We start from the raw sequence: 26,278 nt of genomic DNA, 5'->3' as shown, positions 1-26,278 counted from the left end.
AAGCCATGCCAAACCAAAACAACTGTTCTTTGTTTTTCGTTTCTCACCAGTTAGGAAATAATATATTAGTTCCCACAGACAGTTAGTCAATGACCTCTGGAAAAGACAACTTATTTGGAAATTATTTCGGCTACATCTGTAAGATCTTAGTAATTATCAATTGAGTATTGCATTGCATGCACTGTGTAAACAGATGGTGTATAATTTACTTAGCAGTTGATGCTGCAAAGGATTCATTTGAGTCTACTAATTGCTGAATATGTGGATGGACTTGCATCTGTCAAGGGATTAATTTATCTCATGGTAAACAAGAAAAAACATTAATTTTCTTGGCTGTTAGATAATATAGTATAAAAGATTTCCTAGAATGGAAATGGTGGCTAAATATGCCAGAGAAAATTATGTCCTTTTTTGATTGAGCTGTTGTTCATTTTTATTTTTTGACATTTATCTAGTGTAAAGTACTTATGGCCAAATTCATCAGTTAACTCGAGCTGCTATGTGCTACTCCAGCACTACAATACAGCCATAATCCATTTTTTGAGAACCCCATTTTAAAGTAAGTTGATTGATAAATGACACAAAGTTCACAGGCCAGCCTAAATGGAATGGTTAAGAGAAATGGGTATATTCAGACTAGCAAAATGATAGTTAAGGGGAGATGTAACTGCCCATACATGTCATCTACACCACAAGAATCCATTACAGTACCTTCTCACTTAACCTTGTAGTTATGTTCCTGAAAAATGCAACTTTAAGTGAAACATTGTTAAACGAATCCAATTTTCCCGTAAGATTTAATGTAAATGCAGGGGCTTAGGTTCCAAGGAAATTTTTTGTGGGGAGACAAAAGGCATTATATACTGTACAGTACTGCACTGTACTTTGGTGGGGAGGTGCCCCTGGCTTACCCCACACAGGCACAGCCCGCTGCAGACAATGAGGCAGGCAAGGACGCTAGGAAGCACCTTATAGAATCATAGAATCATAGAATATCAGGGTTGGAAAGGACCTCAGGAGGACATCTAGTCCAACCCCCTGCTCAAAGCAGGACCAATTCCCAGCAGCTTTAAGTACACAAAAAGACCTGCTGAAACCAATGGGACTACTCACATGCCTAAAGTTAAGCATGTGCCAAAGTGATTTGCTGAATAAGGGCCACAGTAGGATCCCTTGCACAGGGCTGGCCAGCCTACTCAGAGGCATTGAGCAAAATATAGGAAGTATTGCTCCTCTTTGACCCAAGCAGCTGGTCAAAGTTTGGGGCCTTCGGGATATTCCTTCTGGGAGCAGAAATTGGTGATAATCAGGCATTTATTTGATACAGTTTTGTTTATTCCTCAGCCCCTGAGGAATGTCTATTTCTGTGGCATTAGGTGGCTGAGGCAGATCCTGCCCATTCTGTTGGAATGGGGAAATTCATCTCTGTAACAACTTTTCCAGGGTCAAATTCCAAAGCTACTTTCTCAGATTTGGAGGGGAGGGGAGAGGGTGAAAAGCTGCAATTCTGTCCTCCCTCAAATTGTAAGCACACACATCTGTGTCAAAAATGGAAAGGGTTTTGTAGTACGGATAGGCCAAGACAGAAGCTGTCCCAAGAGCCTTTCTCAAATCTGAAAGTGCTGACTCTCATCCTGCCGACCACTGAAATGGTTTCCTTTTTTGCTCTTTGCTGCTTGTCAGCAATATTCAGCAAACAGGGATCAGTTTTTGTTTCAGATCTACAAGAACTTGAGCAGCTAGCAGGGCTCTGGCCCTGTCTTTTTGGATCCCCAATTCCCTAGGCCTTTTTAGTATGTCTGCGCTAATTACTGTTATGTTTGAGCCTGTTATTCACTGCTGTACTTTCTATAGATCCTGTAACCCCCTCAGTAGCCAAACCCTCATTGTTCAACTGCCCAAGTGTAAACAAAAAGTGTGGGGCTAACCCTTGGACTTCCACCAGGTTTTGCCCCCTCAGCTTGGTGTACCCCCATTTCCCCAACTTGGGAAGAGGCTTTCACTAGACAATTGCAACAGCCTGCCTCAGCCTACCTTAAACTTTTAACAATTCTTCTCTTTGTGGCCAACTTTGTCACAGTACTAGCATTTAACTGAACTGTTTCCTTTAACTTTTTAATTACTAATTTGCCTTGTTTTTAAAAATTGGACTCATCTGTTCTGTTTGATCAATATGTGACCATGTCACCTGATAATGAAATCCATCTTAAATCTGGTACTTTTCCATTGAGAAGGAGGGGGCCCGATACAAAGAATTTAATGACATTAAGTAAAACTGGCTCCTTTGACTCTCTGTGGATTTAATGACCTTTCATCTTCTCTAAGGGCATGGCTACACTTGCAGATGTAGAGCACTGGGAGTTAAACCAGCCCTCAGAGACCGCAGCAGGGAAAGCGCTGCCATGTGTTTACACTATCAGCTGCAAGAGCAGTGGCATGGCCACATTAGCAGCTCTTGCAATGCCACAGAGAGCAGTGCATTGTGGTAGCTGTCCCAGTGTGCAAGTGGCTGCAGTGTGCTTTTCAAATGGGAGGGGTGGAGTGTGACAGGGAGTGTGTTGTGTGTATGTGGGGGAAGAGATAGTGTGTTTTGGGGGGCAGAGAGTGTGTCAGCATGCTGTCTTGTAAATTCAGACAGCAGCAGGGGGAAACCCCAACATCAGCCCCCCACACACACACATGCACACATGCCTGCCTCGGCGGCAGCAGCATTTCACAGTAATGGTTTACTTTGTCCTGGAGCAGATAAGCATGCCGGCTGTCAGAAACGGAGCTTTGAAAGTGGATATCCCCATGCCTGCAGCCAAGTTCAAAACAATTACAAGAGTGGCCACTTGACTTCAAGGGATTATGGGACGTTTCCGGAGGCCAATCACAGCGCAGTAATGCAACACGTCATCCACACTGACACCTGGGCATTTCAGCCAGTGTGCAGCATGCTCTATGCTTCTCATGGAAGTGGATTACCAGGAGCGCTCCAGCTGCAGAGTCCAGGCGCTCTACGTGCCTTGCCAGTGTGGACACCTCAAGAATTAGGGTGCCCGGGACTGATTTAATGCGATCTAACTTGCAAATGTAGCCAAGGCCTAAATGACATTTAGGCTCATAAATCAGTTAGGCATTGCAATGCTGAGTGCCACAATGCCTAAATACCTTTTAAATATCAGGTCCATAGTGCTATAGCATTGGGATGAATTTAATGATGAGTTGTGAAAGCATTCTATGACTTCAAAATATTACAGTTCTTTTATGCATTTGTTCATCATGAAAGTTAACCATCCAATAGCAGCTGTTCAGTGACATGAAGGAACACACAACTGGATGTAAAAATGAAATGTTAAAATGGAGAAAATATTCTTCTAATAACTTTTCTAAAGGCAAAAGGCACCTTTGTCAGTTGTTGGAAAAATACTAATGAAATGTGAAAAATCTAGGGTGAGATCAAAGCTCTATTGAAGTTAATTGGAGTTTTGCCATTGACTTTAATAGGGCCAGGATTTTACCCCTGGTATCTGTAGTTAGTGTATGGAGCTCTACACTAAAAATAACACCAATGTTTAGTTGGCTGTGATTAAGGAAAAAATAAACAAATTAAATGAATTGAAGGCCAAATACAACATAGGAAAAAAACAGGAGTGAAAAAGCAGATAGTACTAATACCTAATGTGCAGAGGAGACCCTATGCTGCTGGCATAATTAGAAAAACGCATATACTGTCCAAGTTAGAGCTAGGGGAACCCTTTCAGCCAAAACTCTTTTGGAGGAGGGACTTCAGGCTCCATGTTTCATTTTAGATATGGGAAAAGGGAAGCACAGAGGGCTTAGACCTGATTCAATTCCTGTTAAAGTGAAAATTCCCACTGACTAACATGGGATCTGACTGAGTTCCCATTGGACTCATCTAGAAAAATCAGTTTCAGAATCAGGAATAGAACCTAGGACTCCCAACTCACTGTGCTCTGCGCCTACCACTAGACAATCTGCCTCTTTAATAAGGCTGGAGCACAAAATTTCATGAAAGCCAAATTGGATAAAAGTTCAGGGGTTAGATATAAATGATAACTTAAATGGGGGAGAAACTTTTTCACTTGCTTTCTGAACACTGGTTTTCTAATTGCGAGAGCCAGAAAATGGTTTGCAAGATGACAAAAGGCAGAGTGATAGCAGGATTTAAAATTTTAAAAGATTAACCAAGGAACAAGAGCAAGAATAGCTTTTAAAAGTTCTCTATGGAATGTTGTACCTTGTAAGGAAGGCAGGAGGCAAAAAACTTAGACTAAATTTATCGCCTTCCAATATTTTTTGTCTGGAAAATGAGGCTAGGATCAAGGCACTATAGCTGAGTCAGGGATTAATGAAGCACTGAAGAAAATAAGCAATGGAGTTGTAAATCCCTTGAGGACAATGGTTATTTAGTACAGGGCCGGCTCCAGGGTTTTTGCCGCCCCAAGCGGCGCAAAAAAAAAAAAAAAGCGGCGATCGCGATCTGCGGCGGCAATTCGACGGGAGGTCCTTTGCTCCAAGCGGGAGTGAGGGACCATCCGCCAAATTGCCGCGGAATAGGTGGACGTGCCGCCCCTTTCCGAAGTGGCCGCCCCAAGCACCTGCTTGGCAAGCTGGTGCCTGGAGCCGGCCCTGATTTAGTAGACAGCTCAGAGCAATTGACTTCAATATTGGTTAAATCTGAATTACTCATTTGAAAGGTAAATCCTTCCACATAAAGGGATCAAGCCTTACTCGTGTGAGTCATCCTGTCCCATCTGTTTCAGGATGCAATATTGAGGCCACTATGAACAATACAAATTTAATTGTTAAAACATAGATGGGCCCCTCTAGTATGTGGCACTTATGAACGGTGACAAAAGTATCTGATTTTATGGACTATAATGTAAATACTAGGTGGTTTGAAATATTGTTATTGAATATATGTTTTTGAATATATTGTTAAAACTGACATTACTGGCAGTCAGATGATGCTATTGAAAACCATCTTGCTAGTTCTGTGTATATGAATATGTAGGAGTTAGATCTTGGAGAAATACTTATCACTAGCAATGTTGCTGTTGGCTTTGAAAAACTGAGCTTATTTAAGTATCAGAGTGGTAGCCGTGTTAGTCTGTATCCACAGGTTGCAAGGTGCCACTGGACTCCTTGTTGTTTTTGAGCTTATTTATTTACTCATATTAATGTTAATTTACTACTAAAAATCAATTCCAATAGAATTTCTTATTAAGAATTAGTCTTAGGTGAGGCAGTTGACTGTTACATGAAGCAGAAATAACATCAAAATTCCACGAGAATGCCCTTTTAACTCCATCCAGGCCAGTGGGTTGCAGAAAATTCTGGGTTGTCAAGGGATAAATACTTCCAGACAGTGACTAGAATGTCCTTTGTTATCACTTTAAAAAAATCACCAGAGTGAGAGCTCTGTTTAGTAAGAATGATCTTGAGATGAGGGCTAATGCCTATGTTGTTTCAAGGTTGGCTTATTGTAATTATCCTTTGGCAGGACTTCCTGATCATTAATCATAGGATTTAGCTTACAAAAAGTCTCAGATTCTGTCTGGTTTTAGCTGGGTTGGTACTATTCTAAAATGTTTACATTGGCCACCTTGTACACTTCATATTGATTTGTAAGTTCATTCACTTCCATGACTTACCTCAGGGTTTCTGGTCCAGCATGTCTGACTACGCTTTTATATTCATTTATTTGCAGGTTGGCCCACTGAGGGCAGAGTTGGCTGTATCTATAACCTTGAGATTTGTGTAATTGTGCTCCCTTGTTGTGGAACCAGCTCTCTAACTGACTGTTATGTGACCTGTGTCTGACTCAGCAATGCAGGTTACAATAAATGGGTATTTATTTGCTGTGGTTTGCTTTTCTTAGCTGCTAATTGACTCTTTCAGTGCACTGGGACTCTTGTGAAAGAATCAATATAAATGCATGGTAATGAAAATGTTGTTCATCTTAACTACAGTTAATATAGTGTGTCTCTATTTCCCTCTTCTTCAATATTCCCTTAGTTTTCTGTCTTTAATTTTCTCTTCATTTGCCTCTCTCTGTTTTCCCACAGTAAAGGATCATTTATGATGAATATATCAGGGAGGGTGGGAAGAAAAGTTCTAAGGTCTCTTAAAGATTATACTTTGTCACCCCAAGAGGGAAAGAAGAGGTAAGAATAAAACAACACAATACTCTTTGTCCCAGATGTGCGGGATCAAAACAAGATGTGAGGAATGTGGCTTAATTAGGCCACAAATTTATTAACCTAACTCGCTGGAAAATACCCCCAGCGATAACTCTGGCAGTAAAGGTCATTATTCCGTCCTCACTCTTTTCAATCTATTTAGGGAGAGCTGCCATCAGCCCCCTCTAAATCTGGTCCCATCCTATTGTTAAGGACTTGCAGGGAAGCAGGTTGTCTCCTCACTGTACCATATGTTAGGATTCCCAACCCGATTTCCCCAGCTTCTTCAGGAGATTCTTTCCCCTAAGTCTACTTCCAGCTCTGGTATATCAAGGAATTAGCCCCTTATGCTACAAGTACTTGCACTGGACACCCGTCACAAGGGAAGCACCAGCTTGTCTGTTTCATCCCTACTGAATTAGCCTCCGCAGGAGGGGAGCACTACACTGGTATTCATTCAATTGCCACCATTAATAGGCATAACCTATTTGGCTCTTATTCGGTGCTGTTTAATGGAATCCCACTCCACCAGGGGAATCTCAGTATATACTCTGACATTACCATAAACTGAAATTTCCTTTTTTGAGGTAACTCCCTTCTCCTTGAAGAGGTAATAGGGCCTGCAACCAGCAGTCTTAACACTATACACGTCTGTGCTGCATTGTCTGGACAAATTGACTCATCTTGGGGGGGGGGGTTTTGATACTCTGAGTCGGGGTCAGCTCTCTTCCTCCCCATTGCAGAGTTCTAAATTCCAAAGCCTTAGCTGAATCCTTCCTTGCTGAACCCCTTATTAGCCTGATAGAGACCACCCCTCCACTATCCATGACACCACAGATTGTACTATCAAATACTGAGAGGGCTCGCCCCTGCCTTCAAGTGGAGTTGAATAAATTCCTCCATTATATACCTGAATGTGCAAGGTGCTAGTTGTTTTGCATAGACACAAAACTGGTCAAGAACCAAGGCTCCTTGGGTCAAACAGTACCCAAATAGGCTCCTCTATGGGTCTCAGCACCAACTCTCAAATTCCATCCACCACATCCTGAGGATACAGCTACATTTGAGCTGGAGGTGTAACTTCCAGCTCAGGTAGAGGTGTGTGCACTAACTCTGGTCAAGCTAGCACACTTGAACTGGCAGTTATCAACATGGCCCAATACTTCACTTTTACTTCAGAATCACTCTTTCACTCCTGACTTCATCCTTGCGTGCAGTCACTGTCACTGGGATGGGAAAGAGCCCCTACAGCTACTCCCTATTATCTCCCAGATCCAATACACACTGCTTGCCCTGGTAAAGCCCACAGACCCACTGCTCCCCAATCAACTTTCGGATCTAGCTCGGGCATCCAATCCCCCACTTCAAGGAAACCTATTCCCTTATTTAAGGGATTGTCTAACACTCAGTAAAAATCTCCATCTTTTCATTTGCCAATTGGGTCTGGCCATTGTAGTTGGCTGCCTCCTCAGTCATGTACAAAAACCCATCCAAGGGTACCAGCTAAAAGTTTGCCATGCTTGTAGTTAACGCAAAATAATTTTCTTAGATATCCTAGCCCTTTCTAACCAGCCCCTGCACGCTGCCAGTTTACAAGTGACTAGAGATACATGCCTCTCTCTTTAACCTAGCCTCCAGATACTCCAGCCTGGGGGTGCAGGGAATGGACTGCTCTGTTACATTTGCTGGTAGTACTCCTGGAGCCGGCCAAAAGTTGGGGTTTGTGGGAAATTTCAACATTTAAAAATTTGGTTCATCCAGAACAAAAAAGATTTTTTCCAAGGAACTGAAAATCCTGAAAAAATAAAAAATTACCATGGAAAATAAATAAATTTGTGTGCAAATGGGAAGCTAGGCCTGAAATTACCCATTCCATGCATACAAATAGCCATATCTTGTGCAAATGTACTTTTATACAAAAAACCTACATGCACATTTTGCAGGTGCAACAAAGGCTTCCATATTTCAATTTTCAACTATGTACAATTACTTTCCTTAAATAGCTTAAATTAACTTTCCTTAAATACATGCAAGATAGCTTAAGTAGCTATCCTGCATTTATAAGTATAGGTGACCTTATTTTGTAGACTACTTCTGGAATATTTTTATAAAATATCCATAAACTAAGTACAGGCAGATTTGGATATACTCTTGAAATTTCTTCATCACTAAGATGTGATCATTTACTTAGAACTTGCTGAATGGTTGGGTTTACAAAAGTTTATAAATGTAGAGAAAGACACCAAGCATATTCCACAGGGAGCTAATTTTTGCCAGCTGTTCGCCTTGTCAATACACTGCCTGGTTATCTCACAGCTTTTTAAAAAAAAAATCACTTTTTATTTGCTGCACCAAATAGTGAACAACATATTGAGCTCCTTATCTACAGCGGGTCCCCGGTATACGTCGGGGTTGCATTCCTGAAAAGGGCGACGGATACTGAAACAAAGATACCAGGGAATTTTTCCCCATAAGGAATAATGGCCCATCCTACCTCTTTCTGCCCCTCCCTCAACCCTTGCCTGGCCTCGCCTCTTCCCTCCCAGTTCCGCCCCCTCCTCCGAGCGTGCCCTGTCCCCGCTCCTCCCCCTCCCTCCCAGCGCCTCCTGAATGCCAGGGGAAGCACCCAAAGAAAAGCCATGCAAAAGGTGAAGCGACGGATATGCACATCAGGACTGACGTGAATCGGAACATGTTCCCCTATTGATGAGCGACAGATATGCAAAACGACGGATAAGGAGGAGACGTATACCGGGCACCCCCTGTACCACAAGTCTCATAACCAGAAAATGACATTTGTTTATAAATCAGGCCCCAGTCTGACTTCAAAGCTATACATATACAAAGTGCTTGCAGGATTGGAACTTTAAAGCTGGACGATGTTCCACAACCAAGTAAAATACACTTTTGGTTTGACTACATAACTACCTTAAAAGAGCTTGTATGTCTCACATAGCTCTCATCACAGCTAATTAAAATGTTTTTAAAATTTGGATTAACACACCACTGTATCTAATTAGTGGCCATTCATTATGGCCATATCTTTTTTTGCTTCTCACAGTAGCCTGACATCCCATAAGCAAATCAGTGTGTACCCACCATGATTAATAACTAACTCTAAATAGCAGCTTTTCCCAGAGTCAGTGCCCAGGCTGTGTTGATTGTAGGAATCCCTGTTCATTCTCACTTTGTGAACGGCTCCATCCTTTCAAGCTTAATACAATTATTGAGCATCTCTTCAGAATAAAAAGCAAGCTATTCTGGGTTCCATTAAAGGGCATGTGGCACTTTAGGAGATCTGAGTGATGTAAGGATGAGATAGAATCAGTTAAAGCACTGAAAGGGACTCAAGGCACTAAATATTTTCTGAGCAGAATGAAGCAAAGTCGGTGGCTTTATTAAACTGTAATTCAAAGCATCAAAGACAAAGTACCATAATCAAGGAGGGGACTCTGGATTAGTGTGCTTAATGGGGAGATAAAAACATTCATACTGACAATGTTTACTCGTCCATCTTTGAGCAGAAGCATCACATATTTAAATTTTCAAGACTTTATGTAATGTTGCTGGTGGAGAAAATACTTTCTCTGAGGTTATATCTTAACGGTGCAGTTCCTACTACATTTTTGATTTCATACTTGATCCATTACATCATTCCTAAAGTCAGATTGGGCTAATTGGCACAGGCCCATGTTGGAGGTCAAACAGAGCTGCATCACCCCAGGGGTGGTCCAGTGATTAGGACATTGGCCTGGGACTCAGAAGAGCTGTATCTGGTTCCATATTCTGCCACAGCCTCCCTGTGTGGCCATAAGCAAATTAGTCTGGCCCAGATCCACAAAGGGACTTATGTGTGATAACTCAAAGTGTTGCAGCACCTAGAAAACCACTGGAATAACATTGTGATCTACGAAGCCTAGGTTAGGCACCAGGACTCCCTGTACAATGGGGAGAGATAGGTGACTTAGAATGCAATGCACAAAAGCCAGCATGGTAGGTGGGGAGCTGCCTAAACTAGCTAATAGGATAGGCTGACAAGAGGGGTGTGTCCTAAGTCCCTCCCCTCTCAGGGTGCTAGGCACCCAAGCCCAGGCTTCAGGAAGGCACTTCTCTCTGCCAGCAATCCACAACCAGGTACCCTTCCATTGGGGTCAGGAGGCTTAGGCACATCAGTTGTTTCTTGCGAGAATGAGTTAAATACCTGCTTCACTCCATACAAAATGGCTGGAAAAGGAGGTGGTGGAAGTGGCAGCCCTGTACATTTTAGCCCAGTGGTTAGAGCACTCCCTGGGATGTAGGAGACCCAGGTTCAATTCCTCATGCTGCCTGAAGGGCAGAGAGGATTTGAACAAGGGTCTCCCACCCCTAAATTTTCTGACTATTAAGCCATGGGATAGTCTTGGATAAATAATTGAAGAGTGGGGGGACTGGACTCTACATGAAGAGTCACTGGGCCAGAGAGTGAGAATAAGGTTGTAGCCTACTGGTAGGAGACCCAGGCAATATCCTCTAGCTTAGTGCTTAGAGGACTCAGACATAGGCACCGACTCCGTGGATGCTCCCGGCCTGGAGCATCCACGGGGGAAAATTAGCGGGTGCTCCGCACCCACCAGCAGCCAAGCTCCCCCCTCCTTGCCTCCTTCTCCCACGCCACATCCCCGCTCCTCCCCCTCCCTCCCAGCGCTTCCCACCTCCCCACCACCTAACAGCTGTTTAGCGGCGCTTAGGACTTTCTGGGAGGGAGGAGGAGGAGCAGGGACGCGGCACACTCAGGGGAGGAGGTGGGGAAGAGGTGGGGACTTTGGAGAAGGGGTGGAATGGGGGCAGGGCGAAGGCGGTGCAGGGGTGGGAAGAGGCGGGGAAGGGGCAGGGCCAGGAGCGGGGGGGTCAAGCACCCACCAGGCAGAGGGGAGGTCGGCGCCTATGCTCAGAGAGGTATGGGGGAACCCCTGTTCAAGTAGTTTTCTAGGCAAGTGCTTTAACAAGTAGGCAAAAAGTCTTGTAAGCTGGGCACTGCCACTACTCCCTTCTCCTCCTCTGGCCACAGTTTGAACAGGACCCGATGCAGTAGGTGGCCTCCAAGCACACCAACTGGATTGGGCTGCACAGGTGAGATATGCTGAAGACCGCCTTTCTTCCTTCAGTTTGGATTGCAGTGGGACTTACGCATCCAGATGCCTAGACTGAAGCAACAGTGTACATGCCCAGAGGCAGAAACTTAGTAAGAGTTCCCTGGGTCCCTGAGAAAAATTAGGTGCTGAGTGAGTTTAGGCACTTACAGGGTTAGGCAGCAGCCAAGCAGGCATTTTTGTGGATTTCAGTGGGGCCTCAAACTTAGGCACCTACATACCTTTGTGGAACTGGGCCTTAATCTGGCTGTGCCTCAGTTCCCCATCTGTAGAACAGAGGGAATAACACTTCCCTACCTTGCAGGGGTATTGTGATGATAAATATGTTAGACAGTGAGATTCTCAGACACTAAAGTGATGGAGGTCATACAAATACCTAGATAGAACATCACCTTTCTTCCTCCTCTTCTATTGTCTTCCGATATCATTCTTATCTTATAATGCCTTGTACTACAATCCTATTGCTTAAAACACCTGAATTATTATATTTTGATAACTACACACATGACAGAAATTAAAAGGAACTGTTAACAAATGGCTCAAATCAAACTCTCCAATCGCATTCCTCCTCCATGTGCTGCCGAGATAAATGCCCTCTGGCATTTAATTTGGACCCAAATTAAAACAACCCAATTGCACTCATTTTTGAAAAAGCCCAGTGAGCACAAACACCACTTGTACTGACTACTATGGATTCAAAAGCCCAATTTACTGGTACAAACCCTTTCAAATTTTTCCCCAATTCTCAATACCTACCACAACGTAAGAGGCTTTTCAGTTTTGAAAGACAAATACCCAATTATTTATGGAAAAGGTATTTAGTCAGAAGAATAAAGTATTCAAATAATGTATAATATGGAGTCCCAGGGAAACAGTCAAAATGTGATAGAATGTTCTGCTTCAGTTTCCATTATGAGTTAGAAATTAATTAGACAGTAGCTGCTTAAAAGAGAAAAGGCAAGAGACAAAGGTGACAGATTGATCATCTCCCAGTGTCCTTTACACTCCGAAATCACATTCATTTGCCTTCCAGCATGTAATTATCCACTGCTAAGCAGAGTATGGACATTGTACACAAATGTCACTCTAGAAAGATCATCCTGTATAATCTGTATAAAACTTGACAATAACTAATATGATCACAAAAAAATTAAAAGCCAAAAGGCAAAAATTTTCAGACCTCATTCCCTACAATGACGTGCTTGCCTGACTGGACTTGAAATGTTTTGCAGAGATCACAGCAATTAAAGAAGGAAAAAACCTACCAGGCTAAATCCTCAATTATTGTTAAAGATCTATATGAGCAAAGCCTTCTCTGATCTTGAAGTGATTACTAGCTTAAAGTAGTTAGCCAAAAACCAAATTTCATTTTACAGAATTTTTGTAACATCAATGCCCTTAGGGTTTTTGTTTGCTTGCTCAGGGTTTCTCAAACAGGGGTCGCCGCTTGTGTAGGGAAAGCCCCTCGCGGCCGGGCAGGTTCGTTTACCTGCCCCGTCTGCAGGTCCGGCCGACTGCGGCTCCCATTGGCCCGGAGCAGCGATCCGCGGCCACTGGGAGCTGCAATCAGCCGTACCTGCAGACGGTGCCGGTAAACAAACCGGCCCGGCCCACCAGGGGCTTTCCCTACACAAGTGGCGACCCCTGTTTGAGAAACCCTGTGCTTGCTTGTTTGTTTTTGTTATGCAATAATTTGTGTGCAGTGTCTTTGATACTCTAGCAAAGCTTCCTGCACTTACAGGGGTATTATAGTAGGAGTATTGGATATCAGGAGTGATTCTGAAAAGCTTTTCTCTTTTACGTTGTAGGGGTGAGGATCCCCAAAGATACCCAGGGTTATGAGGCCCTTAGTGTGAAACAATCTTGTCTCTGCCTGTGTGGATCAGCTCCCCGGAAACCAACAGCCTCTGGCAGCATTAGCACTGCCTTCCAGGCCTCTGCATGCCTCACTCTCTCTGTACAAGTAGCAAGAGGCACCCACCAACCCACAGAATCTCAGAGCATTCCCTGTAGTGTCCAGCCCCTTATCCCCTGAACACTCACAGAATTACCAGACCTGCTGTTCCCAAAGGTACAGTACATACCAGCTTGTAAAATTCAGCTCAGGATCACCACTTAGATAAATTTATAGTGAAAACAAGAATAAGTTTATTATCAAAGAAGATATTCGAGTGAGAGTGAGTCAGAATATTGGAAACAAGTGGTTACGTGTAAAACAAAATCACAACACATCTTCCAGAGACTAAACTTAACTCTCATCTCAAGAAGATTATCTCACACAAAGTTCTCTTCAGTGTTTTCAATCAAGCCTGTTTGAGACCCCTTTGTCTTGAAGCAAAAATGGTGTTCTTCACTAAAGGAATAAGAGGGCTCCTGGATGTCTTCTCTGCCCCCAACTGTAGTCAAGTAACCTTTGAAGTGCACCCACCTGCTCCCAACTACTGTTTTTATTTTCTTTTTGAAATCCCCACAATCCCTCCTTGGCATTCATACCAGACTGGTGGTAGAAGACCCACTGTGAACGAGACCATACTCAATTTACATGTTAACAGATAGGAGATGTCTATCCATCTATCTGGCAGAAAAACTCTTTTCACCTTTGCTCGCGACTAATATCTTGATACAGACATTAAAAACATATTTTCAGTACATATATGCACATCTCCTTACATAGTATCTGTCTATACATTTCACAATGGTATTAACGACCAGAGTGACACCGGCTTTCATTTAAGACCTCACATAACATTCTGCGACAAACCAGAATGTACATAGCAGAATCAGGAGATTCATGTAAGGGGCTGTCCATAAATTATGTAACACATTTTTGATGAGGTTACAAGACCTACCCACCCCTTGTAACACTGAAACAAACATGCAAACTTAAGGATCCACTGACCCCTTAATGCAATATGTAATTTATGGACTGTCCTTAACCCCCTTGCCAATTGGCATGAAGAGGTTCTTGGGTCACAATAAGCTTCTCTTCTCTGAGTATGTTCTTTCTCATCCTGAGTTGTTCTTGCTCACTCTAACTGGTAGGTGCACCCATAGCTTCCTCTGCAGAGCTAACTCAGAGTTTTTAGTATCAAATGCACGTGATTGCTTTATTTAGTGTTCAGGTAAGCTACACTTACACATCTGGCACAGCAGGGATGACTGCCTGAGCTTGACTTAAGCTCCTTTCAATCTACCTCACCAGTCCTTGTACAAAGGGAGAGCCAGGAGCTAGCAGAATAAAAGAGAAGCATGCCTTAACCTAAAAGATCACCCTTGGGACCAAATTCTTCTCAATGTTACACTCAAGCAATCCCAATGCAACCACCGAGGACAGAATTGGGGCCTCTGAGGTTCAAGATTTTTAGTTCATGCAAACTATAGTAAGGAGTCGGAGTCTCTTCTGTAGAGAGTAGATCAGTAGAGAGAGATCTTCAGTAGAGAGAGATCTCCATACAGTGACAGATGATTTTTTGCCTTGACATGCCTAAAAATACTTTTTAATAACACTAGTTCCTATGATTAGCATTATAGTCTTATTCATCTGTTTACTTTTAATTGTTAGCTTGTGTTAATACAATAAGCATTACATCTCTTCTCCCAATCACCTGACAAAGAAAGCTCAGAAAGAAGCACACTTAATTTCAAGGACTTTCTTCATGGAAATTGTACACAACAAATTTGAAAAGGATTCTATAAGCCACTGATTTAATTTGGAAATAACAGTCTCCCATACTTTGCAGACTGTACCCGTCTTTATTCTGTGCAAATGTTTGAGGCTTATGTAACACATTTAAATCAAAAATCATTTGTTATATGAAATGGCAGTTTATTAATAGCTAAGTGATAGTTTAACAGGAGTTTCCTGCCTGAATGATTATCCAATGGAAAATACAGTTTCCACAAGATCAAAATCTTCTGTGAGAAAACTTCAATTTTGCGGCAGAGGAAGAGCTGCTGGGGCCTCGGGGCTCTCTGGCTGTGTGGCAGGCCACCTGGTAGGGAGTTTGGAAGCCAGGGCTGGTTCCCTGACCTCTCCAACTCCCCAGGCACCCAGCTGTCCTAGGAATCAGGGAACCAACTGCTCTAGGAGTCGGAGAGCCCTGAGAGATTCATGGCAGCCCCTGCAGAGGGGCTGCTGAGGAGCCTGAAAGCCAGAGGAGTGTTCTTGAAACAATATTTTTTTAAATGAAACTTTTTGGGAATTTCCCTTTCATGGGAAGCTGTGAAATTTCTATTTTGATCCAAATTGGAATGAAAAAAACTTCAAAATGACAACTGAATTTCTGTGTTTTCACCAGCTTTACTAACATGGATTCTCTAAAGAGCTGAATGTTTCAGAAATGGGCAGAGGGCAGGACTTGGACTCAAGGTGGGGGGTGAGAATGCTTTGATTAGATTGGATTTGGAGCAGTGGTGGGCAACCTATGGGCCTCAGGTTGCCCACCAATGATTTGGACTGTGTCAAATTTTTAATCCATCCCAGCCTTTCTGCAATTAGCCATTTTACTGATGAAAGCAAGGCCCCACGCATCAGAAATCTGGCTCAGTTGGCCATTTAGGACTTGCCCCTGCACCCACTAAAATCAGTCATTGACTTCAGTTGTGCAGGATCGAGTACTTAATCCATCCCTCATGGGTCAATGTATGTTTATTCCCTATATCTTCCCCAGTGTCTTCTACAGTCCAGTTTTAAATGATTCCAGCAGTAGATTTTCCACCTTATCTCTTAGACTGGGGTGGGCAAACTATGGCCCGTGGGCCGGATTTGGCCTGTGAGCCGTTTTAAGCCGGCCCACAAGCTACCCTGGGGAGCAGGGTCTGGGGCTTGCCCCGCTCCAGCGCTCCAGCCAGAGCTCTGGGTCAGGGGCCACTCCGGCACTCCAGCGGGGGCACTGGGTCAGAAGCCGCACCTCGTGGCTCCCAGAAGCCGTGGCATGACCCCGCTCTGGCGATCCAGACAGGGTGCAGTGTCAGGGGCCACACCATGTGGCTCCCAGAAGCTACACACTCCAATGGCCCCCTCCGGCACTCCAATGGTAGCTGCAGGGGCGGTGCCTGCAGATGGGGCAGTTTGCAGAGCCACCTATCCGCGCCTCTGCATAGGAGCCGGAGAAGAGACATGCCACTGCTTCCAGGAGCCACTTGAGGTAAGAGCCACTCGGAGCCTGCACCCCTGAGCCTCTCCCCACACCCCAAACCCAGCCCTAGCCCTGATCCCCCTCCCACTCTCCAAGCCCCTCGATCCCAGCACCCTCCTGCACCCCAAACTCGTCATCCCCAGCCCCATCCCAGGGCCCGCACCCCCAACAACAGCCTTCACCCCCTCCTGCACCTCAACCCCAATTTTGTGAACATTTGTGGCCCGTCATACAATTTCTATTCCCAGATGTGGCCCTCAGGTGAAAAAGTTTGCCCACTCATGTCTTAGAACATTACCCCACTAAAAGATCTCAAAAAGATGCTTGATATTTAAAAAAAGATGCTTGCTATTTATCCCGTGTTGTTTTTTGTTCAATGTTATCAAATGGGTCGAACATTCCCTTTCCCTTATCACTCCTTACAATCTTCAGATACTTGTAACTTGTCATCGTTTCCCCGTTCAGTCGAAATTATTCACATACATATTTAGGTTTTTCTAATCTTATATTAGTCTCTTTAGTCCCTGGATTATTTTTGCTGCTTTTCTTTGAAGTCCCTCTGGTTTGTCCAGATTGATTCAGAAACACACAAACTTTCATATGAGTAGAGTGTGATCTAGTGCATGTGAGGTGCTATTCAACCAATCAGGCTCTTTCCAGAAACATCCACCTTATTGTGGTGCCACTCCTGTAAGGCCTGAGCCTATGTATTGCTAATGCAGGTATTCCCAAGTACTCTCACTGAAATCAGTTGGACTATGCATGTGGCCAAGGACTATTTGCATGAGGAAGAGTTTGCAGGATTGGGCAAAGAGGCTCCTCTCTTCAACAACTGGCTCCTTTTCCTGTGATAAGACAAGAGTTCAAACATAAAAACAACAGGTATGTGTGGGAAGGGTGATGTTATCTTTGCAAAATTAAATGACTTCCTTGGATAAAGAGAGGACATCATACTCAATCAAATTCTTTTTGTTAAATGTCCATTCTTTGAGCCCTCCTTTTAAGAAACTAGGTTTTAAACCAAAGGTATCACAACATGTTCCTCAGCAAACATTGATTAGTACACAAAGGACTCCCTGAACATCTTCCTTGTATAACCCATTCTTAAATTCTCCTTGAAAGTTCTTTCTCTTCTAAGTAGCATCTCAGTAAGAAAGCAGCGTACAGTTCTACTCTTAGGAATTACTAAACCTTCTGAGTTTAATGCCCAATATATCTGTGCACTCAGAATGCAGGAATAGCTTGTCACAATTATTAACACTTTTTTAGAAAGGGATATCCTGTCTCACAGTAATAATATTCAGTACAGGAGACCTACCACCTCTTAGTAGGAGAAAAGATTTTCCTAGGAGCTCATGGCACTCATATGCCTACTGGAAAGAAATGGTGGTTAAAGAAACAAAATATAAAATGAAACATTCCTGTACAAAGACACAGAATTATGACAAGTATTGGATGTCAGTGCATTGATGTCCAGCAGTAAGCCCCAGATCTACATCCTGAACCCTAATAGTTGCAATTTTCAAAAGTGGCCACGGTGTTTTGTTTTGAGATACCCTAGACCTGATTTTCACAATTTTTACTGAAAACATAACACAAGATATTACTGAAAAAATTGGTAACTATTCTGATAAAAGTTCAGGTAAAAAAATTCATTAATATTTCATTACAATGTTCATTTTTGAATAATGGCCACTTTTTCAATGAAAACACTTGTTTGGAAATTTCAGTCAGCTCTAATATTTTGTTGTCAGTATTCCAAAGCTGAGATTAGTAACAGGAAGAAAACTTTTAAAAAAATAGTGAGATTTGAAGAGGGATTTGAATAAAGAGGCAGGAGAGGATGACAGAAAAAGTACTTCAATAGAACATGTGTTTATGATTTGGGATTTCACCTTAACAAATCTTCAGTGTTATTAATGAATGCTAAAATTTAATTTTAACTTATTATTCATTTTGAAAAATTGATATGACCATCCAGATAATTGTATAGTAAATATCTATTTGATTTATCCTCATAGTCTGGTCTGGTATGCTCAGAATGTTCCACAAACATGCCTTTCACACTTGAATATGAAAGGTGTGAAAACAAAGAAAGAAGAGGAGGAAGGAGAAACAACCAATAAACAGGAGAGAAAGGAAGAAGACACAGAAGACGGCAGTCTGCCAGTCCATCTAGCACTCACATTTAAGAAAATATAACCCCCCTTGACTCTACCTCTGCTGTTTCTTTAAGATATTAATATACTTCTTACATAAAGACTTAAATTCTCCTGACTTTCTATTGATTTTATATATTAAATCTTCATAAGAAGATAGCCCAGTAATTTCTAGTTCCCGTTTCTGATCAATACAATCGTATTACTTCTCCGTCTTTGTGATATCAATCTTTTAGGACAAAAGCACTACCCAATTTTTCTTCTTAAAACTTTTTAAATTGTTTGGCACTGAATAGTCATAGTACATGTAAAAATAAATTAAAAACATTAAGATAGCAAAGCCAAGCACTCAGAAGTTAGGAAATGCTAGAATTAAGGTCACCCATGCAACTGTATTTCAGCCTCCTTGTGTGTATGCATTATGATACAGTCTTTAATTACATGATCTCATACTTTTAACAAAAGATTTTGTGTGTAATTTGCTAGATTTTTTTTAATCAAACTGACCCTTCTTCCCCATTCCTCCTCTCAAGTCTGACCCATTTTGCCCCATCCCTTCCAGCCAGTCCTGTGGCTCCAATCTCCCCACTTCTCCCTGTCCCACTCCCATCCCCATGCTACGCATCTCAGGCTTCTTGGTCCAGGCTCCTTGCAGTGTCAGTCCTAGTCTCCTCCTCCAGTTTCCAGTCCCATATACTGTAGAATTGTATGGAGGGTCTGTTAGGGGCCAGCCAGAAGAAGGGCAGTGGGATCTATGTTTATGTGGATTCATTGGCCTTAATACACATGCAAACGATAGATTTTAATGCCAGAGGGACCGTTGTGATCATCTAGTCTGACCTCCTGTATAACACAAGTCAAAGAACCTCACCCAGTAATTTCTGCATAAAGCCCATAACTTCCGTTTGAGTTATAGCATCTCTTTTTTTAAAAGCTATCCAGTCTTGATTTAAAGACTTCAGTAAAGTCCCTAGGTAAGCTGTTCCAGTAGTTAATTATGCTCACTGTTGATAATATGTGCCTTATTTCTAGTATGAGTTTGTTCGTCTACCTTCTGCTTCTAGCCATTGGATCTCTTATGCCTGTAGCTTCTACTCCAGCCCACGGGAGAGAGACCTGCACCCTGGCCTTGACTGAGGTGTGGATGTCACTTCCTCAACCCACCCACAGTTCTGCATAATTTACTCAAACTTCATATGGAAAAAAGGGTTCCACCCAAACAGCAGCAGAGAATTTGATTTACTCTGTGTCCTCACACTGAAGGCTAGTCTACACTGGCAATGGCAGCACTTTAACATGGCTTGTGTAGTAGCGGCAGAGCTCTAAAAAAACCACCTCCATGGAGGCGTTGGTGCACTGTTTACACTGGCGCTTTACAGTGCTGAAACTTGCTGAGCTCAGGGGGGTGTTTTTTCACATCCCTGAGCGAGTAAATTGCAGCACCGTAAATTGCCAGTGTAGACAAGCCCTTAGTGAAAATATGGGTGTGTGGTTCAAAATCCCACAACATACTCTTCGTGCCTTTAGAAATAGTACAAAGTTCTGAAATCGGTTGAATAACTCAAATGATTTGTGTTTCTATTCAACTTTATAGAGCCTTAAAATTACTTTTTCACTCAGATTCAGACTCATTCATAATCTTCTCTCATCTTCAAGGTTCAGCAGTTTGTTGGGATGAGTTTTGCTGCCTGATGGTCAAATGTACAGTAGTTTTCTCAAATCTTTATTCATTATGTTTATCTAGAGCTTATAAAATCCATAAAATCCATCAAGAAGTTAGTTAGTTGGTGGCAGGGAATGTTATTGTTCAGCTCTGTCTCATCTTTAAAGATGGTTTGTCTCTTGAGATTACTGTCATTGTTCCATATTCTTCTCTGTAATCTTCTCCCAGAGGTAGTAAGAGAATTCCAGAATATCATTTGTGACCTCTATTTGAAATAGAAAAATAACAAGGCTCTTTTTGCTAGTTTTGCAAGCATTTGAGACTAATGGTAGGTTAACTTTCCCAAAGATTTGGAGCTATTACTATTAGGGCTGTCAAGCGATTAAAAAAATTAATCGCAATTAATCGTGCTGTTAAACAACAATAGAATACCATTTATTTTAAATATTTTGGGTGTTTACTACATTTTCAAATATATTGATTTCAATTACAACACAGAATATCAAGTGTACAGTGCTCACTTTATATTTATTTTTATTACAAATATTTGCATTGTAAAAAACAAAAAAAATGTATTTTTCAATTCACCTCATACAAGCACTGTAGTGCAATCTCTTTATCATGAAAGTTTAACTTACAAATGTAGAATTATGTACAAAAACCACTGCCATCAAAAATAAAACAATGTAAAACTTTAGAGCCTACAAGTCCACTCAGTCCTACTTCTTGGTAAGCCAATCACTCAGACAAACAAGGTTGTTACAATTTGCAGGAGATAATGTTGCCTGCTTCTTGTTTACAATGCCACCTGAAAGTGAGAACAGGCGTTCACATGGCACTGTTGTAGCTGACATTGCAAGATATTTACATGCCAAATGCGCTAAAGATTTATATGTCCCTTGATGCTTCAACCACCATTCCAGAGGATAATGCTTCCATGCTGATGATGGGTTCTGCTTGATAACGATCCAAAGCAGTGCGGACTGACACATCTTCATCTTCATCATCTGAGTCAGATGCCACCAGCAGAAGGTTGATTTTCTTTTTTGATGGTTTGGTATGTAGTTTCCGCATCAGAGTGTTGCTCCTTTAAGACTCTAAAAGCATGCTCCACACCTTGTCCCTCTCAGATTTTGGAAGGCACTTCAGATTCTTAAACCTTGGGTTGAGTGCTGTAGCTTTTTTTAGAAATCTCACATCGGTACCTTCTTTACATTTTGTTAAATCTGCTGTGAAAGTGTTCTTAAAACGAAGATGTGCTGGGTCTCATCCGAGACTGCTAGAACATGAAATATATGCAGAATGCGGGTAAAACAGAGCAGGAGACATACAATTCTCCCTCCAAGGAGTACAGTCACAAACTTAATTGATGCATTATTTTTTTAACGAGCATCATCAGCATGGAAGCATGTCCTCTAGAATGGTGGCTGAAGCATGGAAGGGGCATACTAATGTTTAGCATATCTGGCATGTAAATACCTTGCAACATCGGCTACAAAAGTGCCATGCGAACGCCTCTTCTCACTTTCAGGTGACATTGTAAATAAGAAGCAGGCAGCAGTATCTCCCGTCAATGTAAACAAACTTGTTTGTCTTACCGATTGGCACAATAAGAAATAGGAGTGAGTGGACTTTTAGACTCTAAAGTTTTACACTGTTTTGTTTTTGAGTGCATTTATGTAACCAAAAACAATATGCATTTGTAAGTGACACTTTCACGATAAAGAGATTATCGGTAGTGTAGACCTGGCCTTTGTATTCTGTGTTGTAATTGAAATCAATATTGAAAATGTAGAAAAACATCCAAAAATATGTAATACATTGCAATTGGTATTCTATTGTTATAAGTGCAATTAATCGCGATTAATTTTTTAATCACAATTAATTTTTTTGAGTTAGTCGCGCGAGTTAACTGCAATTAATTGACAGCCCTAATTACTATATATTTCTGGTCACTTGATGCACAGTACATTAATAGATGGGTCCCTGGGAATCAGTCAAGAGCTGGCAAAGTGAAAGAAGTATACCAATCTTGTACCTTGGTTTCTGTCTATACCCTGCTTTCTTACAAAACACTCAGTAGGGTTCAAACACATCCTGTCACTCATCCTACATTTCACATTTCATATAGAGCACAGAGAAAAACCTGGAATCTCTGAACAAATTGGCCAAATTCATTCATGCTGTAACTCTGTTCAAGTGAATGGCTAAATTCATTCTTGATGTAACTGTTCAAGTGACTTCATCCCCTGATGTATATTCATTAGCGCCAATAAAACCTTGATTTTCTTCCTCCTTCACTTGCCCCACCCCCTTCCATATATATTAAGTTTCACAGCAACTAGAAAGATAAAGGGTTTTTTCCCCCCATAAAGATACCAGATTATTAAGAATACAATTGCAACTCTTCATATACTTTGAATTTTCAATTAATTCAGTTAGCCTACCTTCTGCTTAAAAAAAACTCGTCTCTGATTCTTGCCACTAACTAATGACCTAGCTCCAATAAACATTGGTTGTTCAAGAAAGATGAACTCAAACTGAAACAGGTGCAGAAAAAGGCTATTGGGATGATCAGGAAAATGAAAAGCCATTCTTAAGAGAGGAGACTAAAAGAGCTTGGCTTGTTTAGCCTAGTAAAATGAAGGCTCAGAGGGGATATGATTGCTCTGTATAAATACATCGGGGGATAAACACCACAGAGGGCATAGAGCTATTTAAGCAAAAGGACAATTTTTGCACAAGAACAAATGTGTATAAATGGGCCATTTGGGCAGGAAATGTGAAGAAAGTTTCTAATCATCAGAGACGTAAGATTCTGGTGCAGTCTTCCAATAGGAATAGTAGACACAAACAACCTAACTAATTTTAAGATGGAGCTTGATAAATCTATGAATGGGCTTATATGATGGGATTGGCTGCAACAGAACTGGACTGAACTCAGTCACTCACGAGATCCCATCCAGTCCTATCTTCCTATGTACAGATCTAGAGATGGGGCAGAGAAGAGATTGTATATTTATGTGTACCTTTTTAACCCAAGAAGCAGGTTTATGGCCAGATTCTTCATTGAAGTCAATGGAGTTATGCTGATGTACACTACCTTAGGGTGTGGCCTATACAATATAGGCACCTATAATTGATTAATACTCCTTGATTATTAGAGGTATATATCAATCAGTATATCTCTGATTGTTGGGAAAACTGTGGATGCTGAGGAAACAAACTGCACTCACATTCTGGTGGTCCATTGGTGATCTTCTTTTCTTGGGGTCCTCTTGTTGAGAGCCACTTTGGCGATGGATCAGTCATTCATTAAACAATGATCCATGAACAAAGCTTTTTGATGCTAGCATTTCTATATTTCTCTGCTAATATAAAAATGTTATTTTACTGCCTTCTGTCTTTGCACATTGCAAGGTCACTGGCTGTCTCCTGAAGTGCCGTTTGGAATTAAAATATAGTGATTTTTGGAGTAATAAAATTAGATTGAAACGTTTAAAGACTTATGAGTGTTACATTTGGTCTATTTTATAAGCCCAGAGTTGAGAAATTATCATGGGATATTTGTAGATGACTTTTTGTTCATGTCTCTCCTATTATTTTGTACTCTCAATCTTTCAAACTAAAGATATATCTGGTTAAGTTTCATGCCATAAGAAGTATGTGGCATATATTTGTATAAAGCTTGGCAAAAGACCTTCCTTGGTTTATTACAAGCTATTAATGCTCTTTCATTTGATGTTCTTTGTTGCATTTGTTTTATATAGTAAAATGTCATTTAAAAAAGTGATTTTTAGTGAAACTGCTATATCTACCCTGCTGATCGTTCACTGCAGTGTCCCCTCTCCTTTCCCCACCCTCACTACACACAGTAAGCAAATATATTCGGTGAAGGTACCAGACATGTTCAGCCAAAGTAAAATGTAATGTTGTGTGAACAGGTGTTTTGTCTTTTTTTCCCAGGCCTGATCTTATAAGGAGCTGATCTCCTCTCTGGGGGCACTCAGGACCAGATCCTCAGAATGAAAGCACACAAGAACTCCAAAACAGAAGGAGAGAAAGCAAGCTGCTTTCTAAAATAGAGGCACAACTCATGTCATCTTACTGTAGACTGACTGTATGCAGGCTCTTCTGATCAACCACTTCCATACGAGCCCCCTAGCCTGCAAGCAGGACCAAGGAAAACCTTTAGGATTTAAAGTGTCAGCTTGTAACTTTTACAGTTTTCAATACACAATCACTGGAAGTTAGGCGCCTAAATCCCTTTGAGGATCTAGGCCTCAGCAGCTTCCAGAATCGATCCCTTAGTTTCCTGAGCTTCCGATTTCCTTTCATCCCTGTGCCTGCAGAAACAACTGGAAAGTTCTGTGAGAATTTTATCATAGCATCACTTACTCATTGCTTAGGGCCAGATCCTGAGAGGTGGCTAGCCTCTGCAATTCCCATTCAAGTCAGCTGCACAGCAAGTGTTCAGTAATTCTCCAGATCAGGCCCTAAATCAGATAGTTCTTTTTGATTTCTTCCATCTCATTTTGTTTTAAATGGGTTTATTTTAGGACTATCGATTAATCACAGTTCACTCATGCAATTAACTCAAAAAAATTAATCGTGATTTAAAAAATTAATCACGATTAATCGCATTTTTAATCACACTGTTAAAAAATAGAATACCAATTGAAATTTATTAAATATTTTTGGATTTTTTTCTACATTTTCAAATATATTCATTTCAATTATAACGCAGAATATAAAGTGTACAGTGCTCACTTTATATTATTATTTTTATTACAAATATTTGCACTGTAAAAATGACAACTAAAAGAAATAATATTTTTCAATTCACCTCATACAAGTACTGTAATGCAATCTCTTTATCATGAAAGTGCAACTTACAATTGTAGATTTTTTTTGTTACATAACTGCACTAAAAACAAAACAATGTAAAACTTTAGAGCCTACAAGACCACTCAGTCCTACTTCTTGTTCAGCCAATCGCTCAGAAAAACAAATTTGTTTACATTTATGGGAGATAATGCTGCCTGCTTATTATTTACAATGTTGCCTGAAAGTGAGAACAGGCATTCGCATGGCACTTTTGTAACCAGCATTGCAAGGTATTTGCATGCCAGATATGCTAAACATTCATATGCCCCTTCATGCTTCGGTCACCATTCCAGAGGACATGCTTCCATGCTGATGATGCTCATTTAAAAAAAAAATGTGTTAATTAAATTTGTGACTGAACTCTTCGTGGGAGAATTGCATGTCGCCTGCCCTGTTTTACCCACATTCTGCATATATTTCATGTTATAGCAGTCTCGGATGATGACCCAGAATATGTTGTTCATTTTAAGAACACTTTTACAGCAGATTTGACAAAACAGAAACAAGGTACCAATGTGAGATTTCTAAAGATAGCCACAGGACTCGACCCAGGTTTAAGAATCTGAAGTGCCTTCCAAAATCTGAGAGGGAGGAGGTGTGGAGCATGCTTTCAGAAGAATTAAAAGAGCAACACTCTGATGCAGAAACTTCAGAACCTGAACCACCAAAAAATAAAATCAACCTTCTTCTGGTGGCATCTGACTCAGATCATGAAAATGAACATGCGTTGGTCCGCACCGCTTTGGATCGTTATCAAGCAGCATCCGTCATCATCATGGACACGTGTCCTCCTCTGGAATGGTGGTTGAAGCATGAAGGGACATTATTTTTTTGTACATAATTCTACATTTGTAAGTTGCACTTTCATGATAAAGAGATTGCACTACAGTATTGGTATGAGGTGAATTGAAAAATACTATTTCTTTTGTTTTTTACAGTGCAAATATTTGTAATAAAAATGATAATATAAAGTGAGCACTGAATTCTGTATTGTGTGGGCTATTTGCGGAACATAAGCTGCCCCAGGTGCTTGAGCAAGGGAGAGATGCAAGGCTAGCCCTTCCCCAGTTTAGAAGTGAGAAAAAGCTTGAGCAGGGAAGATCCTGACAATGAG

The sequence above is a fragment of the Emys orbicularis genome, chromosome 2 (assembly GCF_028017835.1).
Source record: "Emys orbicularis isolate rEmyOrb1 chromosome 2, rEmyOrb1.hap1, whole genome shotgun sequence".
Classification (NCBI taxonomy): Eukaryota; Metazoa; Chordata; order Testudines; family Emydidae; genus Emys; species Emys orbicularis.
This window is presented reverse-complemented; position numbering follows the sequence as displayed.